At 34.3% G+C, this 16,189-nt stretch overlaps 1 long non-coding RNA gene across 1 annotated transcript; it reads right to left on the reverse strand.

Moving 5' to 3' along the window:
* Positions 1–950: 950 nt before the first annotated feature.
* Positions 951–11,794, reverse strand: LOC128998348 (uncharacterized). The gene is made up of 3 exons (XR_008491195.1): positions 11,264–11,794; positions 5,994–6,200; positions 951–1,066 (listed from the first exon to the last, which is right to left on the reverse strand). It is a non-coding gene; the product is annotated as an uncharacterized LOC128998348 (long non-coding RNA).
* Between the last annotated feature and the right edge of the window lie 4,395 nt (positions 11,795–16,189).

The following is a 16,189-nucleotide window of genomic DNA, read 5'->3' on the forward strand; positions in this document are numbered from 1 at the left end:
TCACAGTATGATAATGATGTATTAATTAAATAGCCTATTCTCATATAAAATGTTATACACTTTTAAACATTTATGTTGCTATACATAATCTAATATCATTTATTACTATTACTAGAGTACGTCTATCGTACGGGGTTGGCGTATAAGTATAAAATACTTATTGCAGTTAAACTCGTACTCTGAGTTTGCAATGGGGAGGACACGGTCTTAGAAAATTTGGTTTTTCAAGTTTACACTATGCTATAGTATAACACATCTACCATAGCCATAATGTTCTACCCCTTCACCTAAACATTAGAAGAAAGTAAATTATCAAACTTTAGCAAAATAACACAAGTTATTTATTAAATTAAAAACATAAAAATAATTGTTAACAACTTTGACAGTTCTCAATGTGTAACTTATCACCATTTATTTGCTGCTTAGTTTAAATTAGTTGTTGTCATAAATGAAAAAAATAATAGTGCTGCACCCTGTTGGCAAACCTTGTAACTTTTTAACACTATAAAATATCATAGAACCATCTTGTTTATTTGAAACAGCTGGCAAAATTCTTTAATTCCTTTTAACATGAATACTCATAAGAATAACATGGAAACTGTGAACCCCTGTGGGTCATAGCCCTAAAGGATTTTCACAACTTTACCTATGTGTTTCTTGAGAATATCAAATACACTGCAAAATGTCAGCACAATTGGTCCAGTAGTTTTAACGTGATGGAACTAGCCTAAAAGGAAGAAGAGGGTGCAAATGTCTCTCAGGCCCAAAGTACGTCACATGTAAACCACGGGCATGGTTACTGTATGTTTCAAATGTTTTTGTTAAACAATTATAATTTTTATCTTAATAAGATGAGGGGAAACATGATAAATTAGGCAAAGGAAAATCAATGCATTTTCCAGGTTAACTAAATGGTTCAAGGTGTTCTGAAACTACCATTAGGCCTACCTGTGGTACTAGATTTGTTTGTATCCTCTTCATTTTTGCTTTCGATCCTCTTTTGTTGGGTTTGACTTCTTCGTAGAATTCATGAGCTAAATCCCCATCTTCATCAAAAAACATTGATCTAGAATGAGGAAGTAAAAATTATGTTTGAAACAAGGTACTTGTTTGAGAGCTGATGAATTCAACGAACTATCAGAGTGTACACAGGACAAATAGCCTAGTTGCCTGTGTCAGAAACTACCACTGCGAGGTTGAACAGGCTTTTTGTAAACAGAAAATCAACAATCCTATCCCAAGATTTCCAATCTATAAATTTACAAGACCCTCACCTCAGCAAGCTATAATGTTTGTTTTAGTAAATTCAGTCAGTATTTCACCTTCAATGAATAATTTAAAAACACATCATTATAAAACATGAAATCAAAACTACAAATATAATTTTGTATTATAACTGCTAAATAGCAGTTTATCTAAATACTATACAGCCGCATGTGTAACTCACTGGGGGATACAAATTCTAGACCACTTCTTGATGAGCTAGAGACTTGAAATTTTCGGTGTTTTGTCAAACGCTCTACTTTCAAAATTTGGTAAATTTCCTTGAAATTTATACCGGTTTTCACTATTTTTCATACTTAATTAATTCCTTTTTGAAAATATTATTATTGCTTTGTATTCTTCTTACTTTACTTTAAATTTTACTATCTACATGTTTTTTCGTAACTTTACTCCTTAACCCCTAAAACTTAAGTTTAATGTCAAAATGTGAAATATGTTTACGAGCTCCATAACATTTACAAAGTTTTAAAAAGACTCTTTACATGTTATATGGGCACAAGGGTATTGAAACTATACACACTTTACTGTATTAGAGCTAACACCAAGGTGAATATAAAATGAACCATATAAAAATTCCCCTCCTCCCCTCCAAAATCGATTTCTCCCCTTATATCTTTCCTGTAGTCACTACGGGTGCATCGGTCTCTATCACGTTTACCCCCTTCTAGATTAGCTGGAGATTGAAATTTGGCACCATTGTAGATCTTGAGCTCTTATTTAAAACTGACATCTACAATAATAACCCCCCCCCAAATATCGAATTCCCCCCCCCCCAATGTTATTCTTACAGGTGCATCGGTCTAAATCACGTTTACCCATTTTTAGATTAGTTGGAGATACTGAAATTTGGCCCGATTGTTGGTCTTGCACCCTTTTCGGAAATTAACATTTGAAAATAATAATAACCCCCTTCCAAAATATTGACTTCCCCAATGTCATTCCTACAAGTGCATCAGTCTAAATCACGGTTACTCACTTCTACATAAACTGGAGATCAGAAATTTGGCACGATTGTAGGTCTTTAGGTCTTGCGTCCTTCTTGAAAAGTGACGTTTTACAATAACAACCCCCCCCCCCTAAATATAAAATTTCCTGTCCCTCAAACAAACTAGACAATTTTTAAAAGTTAAACTTTCCTATAATAACCCTTTTTAAGAATTCCGCCCCCAACCTATTCTTATGGGAAATAAATTTTTAAGCTTCTGACTTTTTTATACGGAACAGAAGCCTTTTAAAAACTACTTTTCGGTAATAACCATCTTACAGTTATTTTTATTTGTATTGCCTTCTTGACTTCTTTACGCTTCTTGGTCTTGGCCTTTCACCCCCCCCCCCCCCAAGTTTTGAATTCCCCCCTTTTATTTTTATAGGGAATAAGTTTGAAAGGGGCTGTTCAATATGTGTTACTAGAAATTTTTAATTTGCCAAGGATGTATAACAATAACAATAATTCAACACCCCACAATGGGGGACTGGGACTAGACTCTAATCTACTAATGACGACTAACAGCTAGGGGGCCTGGGGGCGGAGCCCCCAGCGAGCCAAAGGCGAGTTTAGACTTATACAACCCCATGTAGTGTCTCCTGATCAAAAACCACCTTTATCCTTGTTAAGTCAATTTTTCTTAGAAATATTTTTCATCAATTCAAATTATAAACATCTTTCACCAATAAGCACAACTCACTTACAAAGCACAACTGACAAATTCAAGCTCAGTTTAAACAAACTCACTCTTAAAATCACTGCCAACAACAGGAATGTTCGCCGTAAAGTGTGGGTCCCAAATATCTAGATTTAAAAGTTGCTTTCTTGAAAAAAGTTCAGAAATGAATCGTAGAAAAAAAAAACAAACTACAAGGCTCCTTTCAAACAGCAGTTCAAGGGCCAAATGAAACAAATCCAGTCAGAATTAGTATAGTCAAGTTTCTTTAAAATATTAGAAGTATTTATCACGGTCTGTTCTCAACAAGATTGTACAGACCACAGGTTTTGTACAGTTTAATTTTGCAGTCCAATTTTGTACTAAATCCAATAAAACACAATGAAAATAATCCTTCAACAGCTAAAAGTATGCAAATTCTCTACAAAACACAATTTATAAGCCTAAGTCATAGGGATGGATCAATGATTACCATTGCCCATTTGTGAAGGTTTACTTTACACCTTCGCCCAATACAACCGACTAATTTACTACAGACTAATTTAGTATTAACTAACTAAGTTAAACAAAACAGTTTGACGCTTGCCAAACGAAGGGGCGTAAGTATTATGGTCCTTCATCTTGCAAGCGATGGGTTGTGTCCAGCCAGACCTCTTACGAATAAAATTTTTAAACAAAAATATCAAACAAAAGTTTAACAGAGGCACCCAATAACTAATACGTAGATACAGGCTTGGATACACATTTGGCCTACTGAAGACAAATACCCTCAATCTAATACATCTAAAGAACATCTTACGTCTTAAGTAAACTAAAGGCCCAGATTTTTTTAATAGTAAAATAAATGGTTATAGATTGGTCTCATTTAGTTGCGTGTAAATTTGTTGAGGGTGGCCACGATACGTCTGAGCGGCGAGCGGCGGTAAGCGGCACCGCTCAGCGCTGCTCATGGTTCCAAGTCAAAACCGATTTTCACAAAAACGCCGCTCACCGCTCCGGTGAGTCATACTTTAAACTATACTATGGCATTTCGAACCAATGTGTAGGAGAACAAATTAAAAGGATATAAAGTGTGTGTTGTCATTGACACAAAGGTTAAAACGTAACGGTAAAAACAAGCAACCTCCATGCAACATGGAAAGACTGAACTGAAGGAGTGGGGGCTGCGGGATGGATAGTGATTTTGCTGGCTAAAAATTGCTGGTGACTCAAATAGGCCTACCCTACAAATTAAACTTCAGTCTGTTAGGAGTGAGCGCTGTTGGATTACACTCAATCAAACTCTTTACATCCAGCCTATTATATTTTCCCGTATATGAAAAAAAAGGGTTTGTTAGTTTAAAACATGACTAGTGTATATTCATGCCAGTAAAGGTTCTCCCCAGCAAAACTGTTTTAGTTCTTCTGCTTTGAATAGGTACCTACTTATCAACTCCCACAAATTTATCACCTCTCTGACACCCAAATTTCCCGAAGCTGGGAATCAGCTCAATTGATTGAAGAGAAGACTATAGGCCTACTATAATTATGTGGCAATAAAAAAATTGGGTGGGGGCTTTTTTCTGTCCCAAGACGCTAGGAACGAGCCCGGAATCGTTTTTCACATTACTTCCGGCTAGACCTAAGGGTTGCGGCAATATCACTTAGATAAAATCCATTGGTGACTTGGTGGGATTTGAACCCGGGATCTCAAGGACTGAAGTCCCACACTCTAACCACTACACCAGCTCGCTCCCGCTTTGGGTGGGGGGGGGGGGGTTAATGAGGGATTTTCTGTATTAAGATTCGATTCCCTTACTTTGTATCAAATAGATGATAAAAATATAATCACTATCAACAAAACTAGGTTATAACAAATTGTATTTCTTGTATAGATGGCCAACAACAATCAATTCAACTTTCGTTTCACCATGATGTATGGCATCCATAAACAACGCATTTCACATAGCAGCCTTAAGTCTACCAGCCGTCTTAAAAACATCAGGATCAGCAAAACACTCAGTAGGCCTAATGTTTACTTTTCGCCCACTCTGTGTTATTACTAAACAAACTTAGTCCATACTAAGCCCATACAAATCTATCTTAATATAAAACACATTTAAGTACACAAGTTGTATAGTATAATTTAGCGAATTAAGGAGGGTTGCGAGGACAGTTGATCAGAGTCCAAATAAATATTAAGTTTATAGTGATGGTAATAGCATGAGAACCTCCCATAAGTCATGTACTGTATGAAATTAAAAATAAACATAAAATCAGGGATGGACGAGATTGGATTTTTAGTTCGAGACAAGACGAGACGAGATTTTTTATTTCTCATAAAATTTCGAGACGAGATCGAGACGGGATTTCCCTTCTCATACACAACGGGAAATGCACGTTCAAAATTTTTACCTGATTTTTTAACATTGTTAGATGACTGTTTAAATACAAAAATAATGATAATAGGCAAGAATATTTACAATCTTTTATTAAAAAACATCAGCATAACATTTTTTTATAAATCACGCCTAACTTACTAAAAATGCCTACGATTAGGAAACATAGTGATATCAGTTAGGATAGAGTTCAACTTATCCTAAAATAAAATAAATCATAAAATAAAAGCAATACCTATTAATTTTTATAAAATAGTTACTTGTTTTGACTTTTTATGGTAATAAAACATTCCTCACACTGCTTACACTTTACAAAACTTCTCAAATGTTATTAAAGTAATATTATTAAAATAATGAAAGTAATATTTACATTTAAAGAATTAATTAAATAAGAACGCCTTCACAAAGGAAACGCAACTACAACACGCTCCTGTATTGCGGGTATTGCATTGACTTTCTGCAGGCGTTTTAATTTTTTTTTTTTTTTTTTTTTTTTTTTTTAATTCCCGTCTTGGTAAAAATCTCGGCCAAAAAGAAATCTCGTCTCGTGTAACGAGATTTAAAATTTCTCGAAAATTTCCCGAAATTTCGAGACTTGACCATCCCTACATAAAATGTAGTGTAGGCCTATACCTCTAAACGCATTGTATGCAGCTCTAATACTGCTTACCCTTGTCTAGATAAAACAATTGGTCCAGCCATTGTTTTCGTTGATTCCGAGAAATGGGGCTGACAATCACAGTCAGAGTATACACTTGGGTTGGAGGATGAGGTGAATATCTTTTTTACAAGCTTTGATCCGTTGGAACCCATGTCCTGGCAGATAACAGACACTGTTCTTCAGGTACTTTTCTAACTGATCTTCAACTTATATTATCTGAAATATAACACCAACATATTCTAAGTAGGTATAATAAGTAAAGAGGTAACATAAGTTAAAACTACATAGCCTAAAAATTATCAAATTATCTCTGATTGAAAAAAAGATGTCTAGATTATCATTTAATGTAGGCATATATAAAACCAAAATAAAGTGTTAATTCTAGATTTTGTAGGATTTATACTTTGGTTTCATTTTCAGAAGTCAAATAGGCCTATAATTTTGTAATCGTCAATATGGAATTAGCAAAAATATGTTATCATTATTGTTATTTTTGGATTTTAGGTAGTTTATTTTTTTTATTGACTGAAACATAGATGATATACTTGCCTTTATTTTTTATGCTAGCTTTATGAAATATTCATCTTCCTAATGGCTTACTCTACTTAGAATAGGCCTATCAGTTCTGTCAAATCTATGGAAACCAAAAACGAATGATGTTGTTTAGATTGTTGTAAGCTAATTGTAGGATTTATTTCTCCATTGCGAATGCCAGTTTACAATCATATTCATACATATAAATACAGTAAAAAGTAAAACCTCACTGAACCCATAGGTTGTAGAGTTTAGGGGTTGTCGACACACAACATCCACAACATTGAAATCTTTAATGGGTTTTTATAAATGAATTCATAACAGGCCTTTTTTTTACATATAAATTCCTTACTTACATGAATAACTCCTTGTTCAGCATCGTACGTGTTATTAATTGACCTGAAAGCACAAAAGATAAGGCCCCGGGTACAATACGAGCAGCGCCGCTCTGACATCGGGTCTCAATTAGTTGCGTGTAAATTTGTTGAGGGTGGTCTGAGCGGCGGTAAGCGGGACCGCTCAGCGCTGCTCATGGTTCCAAGTCAAAACGGATTTTCGCGAAAACGCCGCTCACCGCTCAGGTGAGTCATGCTTTAGTTTGGCGGGTCCAACATGCGATACGGGTCGATAAGCGAGGTGCAGTCCAAGGAATGTTTGTGGAATGACCACCACGGAAGTTTTAAAATACTTCAGTCACCAGAAAAGTATGGGACCAAGTTAGGGTTAAGGTTTTCTTAAAAACCAAGTTTTGGTTTTCTTTAAAGGCAAACAATTGTCAGATAGCAACAATAGTTGCACGTCTTACAGATAATCATAGTTTACCATTTTCAACTAAACTGACTCATAAAACTAAGGAAATTTGATGAGCGTTATAAATGTGCCGCTTGCATCGTAGCCACCACCGACACTTACGTTACCGCTCACCACTCGTATCGTACTAAGTCAAATAACACTTAGTCTATAATAATATATTTACACATACTGTTTACTCACAAGACGGTAAATACATAAACAATATACCATCTGGTAAGTGGTGATCGATTTCGATTCGACACTCCAATCATCATCAGACACATTCTACTACTTACCATCTTGTATATATGTATTTACCGTTATGTGAGTAAACAGCAAAAGTGTAAATATATTATTATAAGTGTTATTTGACATAGGCCCATATTTTGTGTTTTCAGGTTACTTACATGATATATTGAGTATTTTGATATATTGAGTACACAATATTCAAATAAATGTTGAATATTAAATGTTAAACTAAAGTCTAAACTAGAACTGTTCTAGAAAAATTGCTTTTTTGTGTACTCCCTGTTAGATTTTGACTGTCGAGTTATTGGGTGTTGAGTTAGTGAGATACTTCTGTACATAAATACAAAGCATACAGTAAAAGATAGAACTAGGTACTAGGCCTACCGGTACTACTAATAGATGGCTAATAAATGAATGACATATTGAAACAAATATGACAGTTTAGCAATTAAATTGTGTAGGCCTAGACATAACCAAAACTGTGATAACTTATTAGGCCTACCGTACTCTGAATCACAACATAAAAAGTTAACGTACAACAATAATAAATAGAATTATGCCTGAAAGTTGAAACTCAAAAAAAAAAAAAAAAAACCAGCATAACTCAATGTACCGTAATGGCCAAAAACTATTTGTGGAGAGTTTACATGACTTAAAAGCTGAGCTTATGGAAGGGGTTCAAGTAAACAAAATGCTGGAATAAGTTATTTGGGCAGAAATTTACAGGACATATAATAGAGGTAGTCCCATATTTTCCAGGTGGGGTGGTTAATTAGACATGCCACACAAAACTTCTCTATCCCAAGCATTCGTTGTTATTTTAAGTGCTTGTATTACTTTTGATTGAAAAGGAGATGTAAGATAAAAACATTAGCAAATATTACTTACTGTAAGTTATGTAGCCTATTATTCAACAGCTCTGCTAAAAGTCATTATTTATCATGTGTTTTATTTATATACAAATTATTAATCTGCCTAGTCTAATAAGGTAAAACTGTGTTTTGTTCACTTAAATTAACAAAGTTAGTTAACTTATAAGTTCCAGGTCCAGTTTATTTGAGTAATTTATGACCTCACTACAATGATAATACAGCCCAAATAAACTGCAATTCTGAACTGGGGTAGGCCTATAGATATGAACATGTTTAGTGATATTTTATTTTATTTTATGTAATTTGACAATGCCTATTCCTATGTACAACTTGGTCAATGGCAATAAACTTTCTTATTCTTATTCTTATTCCTATTTAGATAAGCAGTCTAACAAACTTTTTTTCTTATAACTTAAGAAATAAATAGGCTTATTGAAGAAGAGTAAAAATCAGTAAATCTACTATGGACGACTACGGAAATAATGAATACCAAACCATCCTATTTTATGTACATAAGTTAGGCTATACCTTGTTTATATTTCTAACCTAAAATTATTTGTTGTTGAATTTGGGTGAAAGAAATGTTAAAAAGCAATATAATACAACGTAGGCCTACTTGGCACTACCTTAAAAGAGGAAATAATGTTAGATGGCAAGATACAGATAAATTATAATCATTTAAAAGTAATTTATTGGTTCTAGATAGGCTAGCCGGGACCGCGTCTCGTTGTCCCGCCGTCTAGTTGTACCTCGAGGCCTAGGGACATCTAGTCGTAGGTACAACTAGACGTAGGTACAAGTAGACGGTGGCACACCTGACTAGTTGTACCTGCAGATTTTTAGGAGGTACAACTAGACGTAGGTACAAGTAGACGTAGGTACAACTAGACGTGTAACCCACCGACAAGTAGTATCGCCTAGCTTGTACGGATGCGACCAGTTGTCCCTACGACTAGTGGTCCCTACGACTAGTGGTCCCTACGTCTAGTTGTACCTACGTCTAGTTGTACCTACGACTAGTTGTACCTACGCGTATTTTGCGTCCTTATAGTCTAGTTGTATCTATCCTTCAATTCTTTACCCTGTTTAATTGATTACTGCTTGAGTACTTTTTAATAATAACCTTAATTAAATCAGAAACTGCAGTGTTCCGAGTCAATTGAGTATGATTGGCAAATATTTTTCACCACACTACGATGTTTTAGTAGTTTTACAGACGTTAATTGGAGGAAAAGCTACGCATTGCTGTCCAGGGTCGAAATGGCAGCTATAGTTGTAATAAAATTTTTCCAGCCCTAGTACCGAAAATCGCTTATTTAATTAAAACATTTATATATATTATTAAATATACAAGCAGTATATCCTTAATGAATTGCAATAGACCGCTGCCTAGCAATTATGTATTACTATTTTTGCTGATTCCTTTAAATATTTTTTCACATAACCTTAAAGTATTTGCATTGATTAGTGTGCATTTCTTATACTGTAGTTTACAATGGATTTCCCAGTGAACAATGAACAATGAAGTTGAGGTCCAGTGGTTGAAAACTCGACCAACAATATGCAATGTACAGACTTCTCTATTTAACACACACTCTAAATAATACATGTGATTGGAATGTTTTCCATTTCAAACAAACTAGAGAAGCTAGTTAAACTATATAAACTAAATTTGATACTGAGCTAGGTATGTGTACACTGGCTATGTAGTCTGCAACTAAGCCAAGATTAGTTTTACTAAGAACTAATAAGCGCGCGCAAAAAAGTCATACCTGGGTTATTTTTTCAATGGTATTTCAATAGTGAGCTTTCATTACGTTTGCGTAGAAGGTAATTAAGATGTGTTTTTGAGAAAAGTTAGTAGTTAAGTGTGAAATAAACTTATTTGTCAAAGTATATGCATCAACAACCAAACTACGCCAGTTTACGTAATATCCATAAGAATAACATATACATTTTCAATTTGAACTTGTTGTAATATTCTCCGTGACTAATACCATACAAAAACACTTCATTATACTCAATTACTTGTTTTTGTAAACTCTGAATTTATTTATTTAAGATAATTGTATTAAGTTGTTGTTAAAGCTAGTTAATGTTAGTTTTCTATAGAATGGTAGAGTTTAGTTAAGTGGAAAAAACAATGATAGCAGATCTTGACAAGAAATAAGGAAAACCAAAGTGTAATATGGATAAGGACTGACCAAGGGACACAGTACATTGTTATCAAGAACAGGGTTTTCTCAATGAGCTGCAAACAAGCAAAATTTTCCTGGCTTTTGTAGCAAGTAGTTTATAAAAAATTTTTGTAAGATTGTTAGATTTTTAAAGAAATGAAATAAATCCCTTAAACTGGTGACAAGTTGAAGGGGAGATACACTAACCGTAGGTACTACTAGACGTAGGTACTACTAGACGTAGGTACTACTAGACGTAGGTACAAGTAGGCGTAGGTACAATTAGTCGTAGGTACAAGTAGTCGTAGGTACAAGTAGTCGTAGGTACAACTAGTCGTCGGTGCAAATAGACGCAGACGTATGAGTTACAAGTAGACGGTGGTGTACTCAACTAGTTGTAAGTACCTGCAGATTTTTAAGAGGTACAACTAGACGTAGAGACAACTAGACGTAGGTACAACTAGACGTCCGCACCATCGTCAAGTTGTACCTACAGCTTTGGACGAGGTACAACTAGACGCCTGTCACCAAAATGCAGCAGGTACAAATAGACGCCTTTACAAGTAGACCCGGCTAGCCTATTTTAACTAATGAAAGATTTGTGATCCATGAAAATGTAGGGACATAGCCAATATTTCTGCATTGACAAACTTACCTCCAGATAGAGAATATATTGTAGACCAAGAGGGCCTTAGCACCTTAACAAAATCTTTAAAAAATTACATCTGAACAAAATCAAAACTACTATGACCTTGAAGTAGTTCAGAGTTAACATGTAAATTGGGTTATATACTGTTCATTTATCAATGTCTTATGCACTCGTTTATTCATAAGCAATACACAATCAAAATAGTTTGAATAATTTTGCTAGCCAATAGTCAAAATGTTGAGGCATAAATATTTATCAGAGCATAACCTATAAACTATTTCATCTGTCCCCTTTCTCATTAGAAGCAAGTTGATCACACAGACACTTATTATTTGTACTTATCAGTCGGTTGTGTGTTGTGTGTTATTCCAAAACACAGCTATTCATTCACGAACAACAGTTTCACATCCACAGACCAACAGTATTTAGAGAGGATAAATAAATAGGACATAGAATATTCTACATTTTGATCTTCTTGTTTTAGTTAAATTAAAAATTATTATTAAAATTCGTCTGCTTCGCCTCTACTCCTCTGTGTGTAGTTAAGCTCACTGATGATCAGTGACAGTCAGCTGTTTAGAGCTGTTAAATCACGTGTTTTTGTATATTCACTAAACTATACAAAAACCTAGCTAGAATGGTAACCATGTAAACTCGAAGACCATTTATTTCATTATGTATTTAATCAACCTTTATTTAGACTAGAAAATAAGATGACGAAACACACTAAGGTATTGACAAGATTTATTCTCTTATAGCACAAAATGTCTAATAAAGATTCAAATATAGTTTAAAACATTTATTGGTGCGTTTAGGCTAAGCTAGGTGTTTGATACAATTGCAACGATCTCTTAATAATCTATACAAGTTGACAAATTAAAAGTTTATAGATTTTTGTTGGTTTAATAAGATTATAGGTAATATTTTTATTGCTGAAATGCTTGAATTGTAGCAGTGTGTCAATAGATTGACGGCAAGGTGCCACCCATCGATCTCTATAAATTCGGTGCCACCAGGCATGTTGTTGATCACGGCCGACTTTAACTCCCACCTAAGTTAAAGGTGGCCGTGTGTCGAAAAGGTTCCACCCCGAAAACCCTGAGGTGGTGTGGTGGGTCGTGTATGTCCCGGGTACGCCCCCGTCAACCCGCCCCTTATGCTTTGGCCACCAACCCCGTTGTATTGCTATTTTGCATAGTTAAATCTATTTTACTTTGATTTTGACAGTTATTAGAGTGAAAGTTTATTGAATCATCAACATTTCTTTTGCTTTTCGTTTTTCTATTACGTTTTATGGGGATTATGGGGATTACTTAGGTCTTTTGCATTCTGCAAAGTTTAATATACCCATATAACACCAATGTTAAACCTTCCCACCTTATATAAATTCAAGTTAGGACAGTATTTTACTTAATTTGTAACTAATATTTTTCTTAACCATAGTAGGGCTGTACCACAAAGTAAATATAATATGCTGAATATTAATATGAAGTAAATATAGTGAATGGATCGCTATCCATTTCGAAGCACTTCAATAAAATTGCTGTAAATCGAAAATTACTCATCTGATTTCAATACAGTAGTCTTTATGTAGTGATGATGTAGAAAAATTTCTTTATATTCATAAGGCTTTGGCAAATCCAATAGCTATAATATTAAGCTATAATACGGACGATTCGTTTTCATATTGTTGCTAGACAGCTGTCGTCTACACACTTGACTTGCCGTCTGCAAACTTTGTTTAGGCTTATGTTTTGTTTTGTATAACTCTTTGGCGTTCGCAAATGATAATTTATATTGAGGTAAGTTATTATATGTGCAAGCAAGTCATTAATATAAAGTGCAATTCTTCTACCATACTTTTTTGCATAAATTCTGAGTCTTTTATTCAAAAGTTATTATTGTTACCTTTTGAATATTTATATATTCAATCATGAGAGGTCCGTGAAGTTGGCGTACCCATATTAGCGTATCCACTTTTGATCATACCAATCGTTAGTTCTCGATAGTTCCCAATTTTTTTTCGTTAGTTCTAAAAAAATAATCAAGTTAAAGCCGATAATAAGTGGGTACGGTTCTAGCGCGCGCCGTTTTCTGGTGAGAAATGTTTACATCTATATATCAATCGTTAGTTCTTCGTTAGTTCTCGATAGTTCTCCAATATTTACGTTAGTTCTCAAAAAATAAAAAGTTACGAGGCATACAAAGTGGGTACGCTAACTTCACAATTACCTGTACAATTTCCAGCGGGCACCGTTTTCTGACTATAAATGCTTCTATACACCAATCTTTAGTTCTTTGTTATTTTTCGATAGTTCTCAAAAACGTACACTCAACTATTATTTCAAACATTCACAGCATCTTTCTTAAACAGTTTAGAAATACGTTCAAAATTAAATGTGTTAGATTATTAATATATACCGAGAATAAATATTTTTATCTTATGATAAATTAGTTTTAATAAAATAATTAATTAAAATTTAGTGTAATGATTTGCAAAAAGGGGGTTTTATTCAAGTTTCATGCCTATAGCCGGCTCCAGACTGTACCCACGCCAAGTACAGAACAGCAACTATCGCCGAATCGCGAGTAGTATTACAGCAAATGCTCGTGCTCGTGTTTTCCGTTCATTGCCGGTATTTTTGCACACATCAAAGTGAAAGAATATGTTTGCCATTCCCGTAACGAACAGTTGCTGGGAAAACGTACACTCAACTATTATTTCAAACATTCACAGCATCTTTCTTAAACAGTTTAGAAATACGTTCAAAATTAAATGTGTTAGATTATATGTGTTAGATTAAATAACAAGACAACTAGATCGCCAAACGGCAAATATGTCGTGCTTTGGGTGTGTCTGGAGACAGCTTATTTTGTTGACGGAAGAACTTCAAATGGCGTTTGACACGGCTTAGGAAAAGTTGAAAATCACTCTAATCTAGTAATATATAGGAGTTTCACTAAATTCATGACAAACTTTCCGTATAATATTAATATAACCACTTTATCAACCATAACTTTGTTTTATTCATTAGAACTAACAAAAATCCTGGAGAACTATCGAGAAGTAACCATTAGTATTTATTTTATTTTATTTTATTTACATTCCAACGGATAGCTCCATTTTAATATTTAGTTCAATTATATATGAAATAACATAGAATACTTGCTTACTACTAGCCTAGTTATGCAATAGTTTACTGAAAACAATGTAAATGAATTAGTTAATAAGCAAAACAAAAAAGAAAAACGGCAACAAGATGGCAAAAATGAGGGCAAACAACAAAACGAGCGGAAAACAACAATAACAGCATAGCAAATAAAAAAAATAATAAAAAGAATATTTCGTCAGATGCAGTTGCACGCTAGAATTTCTGTTGGTGTGAAATTAGCGTCCTCATTCGGCTTCAACTCATCAGCTGCAACTTTTTAATTTTTTTAGAACCAACAATATAAATCGGTGAGCCATCAAGAACTTACGATTAATATTAAGATATAGGCACTTTTAGTCAGACAAGGGTGCACGCTAGAAATGCTTTGGGTGTGAAGTTGGCATAACCACGTTTAAGACCTTATTGCCTTTTTAGTTTTTAAGAACTAGCAATAATATTGGGGAACAAACAAGAAATAACGAAGAACTAACGATTGGTATATAGATATAAGCGTTTTTAGTCAGAAAACGGTGCCCGCTGGAAATTTTATAATTGTGAGGTCAGCGTAATCACTTTGTATGCCTCGTAACTTTTTTATTTTTTGAGAACTAACATAAGTATTGGAGAACTATCGAGAACTAACGAAGAACTAACGATTGGTATATATAGATATAGGCATTTATTGTGAGAAAACGGTGCCCGCTGGAAATTGTATGATTGTGAAGTTAGCGTAGGGGAAGGTCGGCTAAAATGGGGACTCTAGTGGTTTCCACATTATATTTCGCTTACAAATATTGCTAAACTTTTGAAATTTAGACAGAACAAGACTACACTAATGTGTTGACAGAAACTGGTAGCTTTTGATCAATTATTCCCTAGGTATAACAATAAAATTATATATTTTTTAAATGCATACATTGTCCCCGTTTAAGACGACCTTTCCGGTAAAATGGGGACGCCATAAGAGCACATGCAAAATTGAGTTTTTTTAATGAAAAAGCATTTTTATTGAATACAAAACACATCAAACTCATCATATTACCTCTTAAAGTGACTAAACATGTTAGAAAGATTGTTATAGAAAATAAAAACTACGAATTTCTCAACTTAATAGATATTTTAACATATTTATGGAGTTGAAGTTTGTTTAATTAAACTTTACCATATTTATATCCTTAAGCATATCAGTTAGAAATTTATAAAACGTATAAACTAGTAAAACACTGGTTCATGCCAAAAGTGTTTAATGTGTATACGTTATTATCCTACAATCTGTCCAAAATGGGGACATTCTTATAAAACGGGGACGTCCCCATTTTCTCCTACCATGTACGTCCCCGTTTGACCCGCCACTGTATTAATAAAACAAACATGGCGTACCTAGCCTCCACTTTGAGATTTTTGGATAGAAGAAACGACAAATTGTAGTCTAATAACTGAAGATAGTGATCAAACACTTACTTTTTTTAACTCTCAATGTTGGGTACGTAAAAACACAGTTGAGACACGAACAAAAATCCAAAGAATAAATCGTCAAATATTTAAAAGTGTGCAACATGAAACTTATAGTCAGTATATCAACGGTAACTAGCACAAATTAGAGTGAAATGGTTAGTTCGCAATAGTTCGTCAAAGATCAGCTGATAGCAGCACTAGTTTAGCAGTACCGGAATGTCCCCATATTACCTAGCGTCCCCATTTTAGACAACTCTCCCCTACCCACTTTGTATGCCTCGTAACTTTTTTATTTTTTGAGAACTAACAAAAAAATTTGGGAACT

The sequence above is a fragment of the Macrosteles quadrilineatus genome, unplaced genomic scaffold (genome assembly GCF_028750875.1).
Source record: "Macrosteles quadrilineatus isolate MER2022 unplaced genomic scaffold, UCM_ALF_1.0 Scaffold_7__1_contigs__length_78375512, whole genome shotgun sequence".
In the NCBI taxonomy this organism is placed as follows: domain Eukaryota; kingdom Metazoa; phylum Arthropoda; class Insecta; order Hemiptera; family Cicadellidae; genus Macrosteles; species Macrosteles quadrilineatus.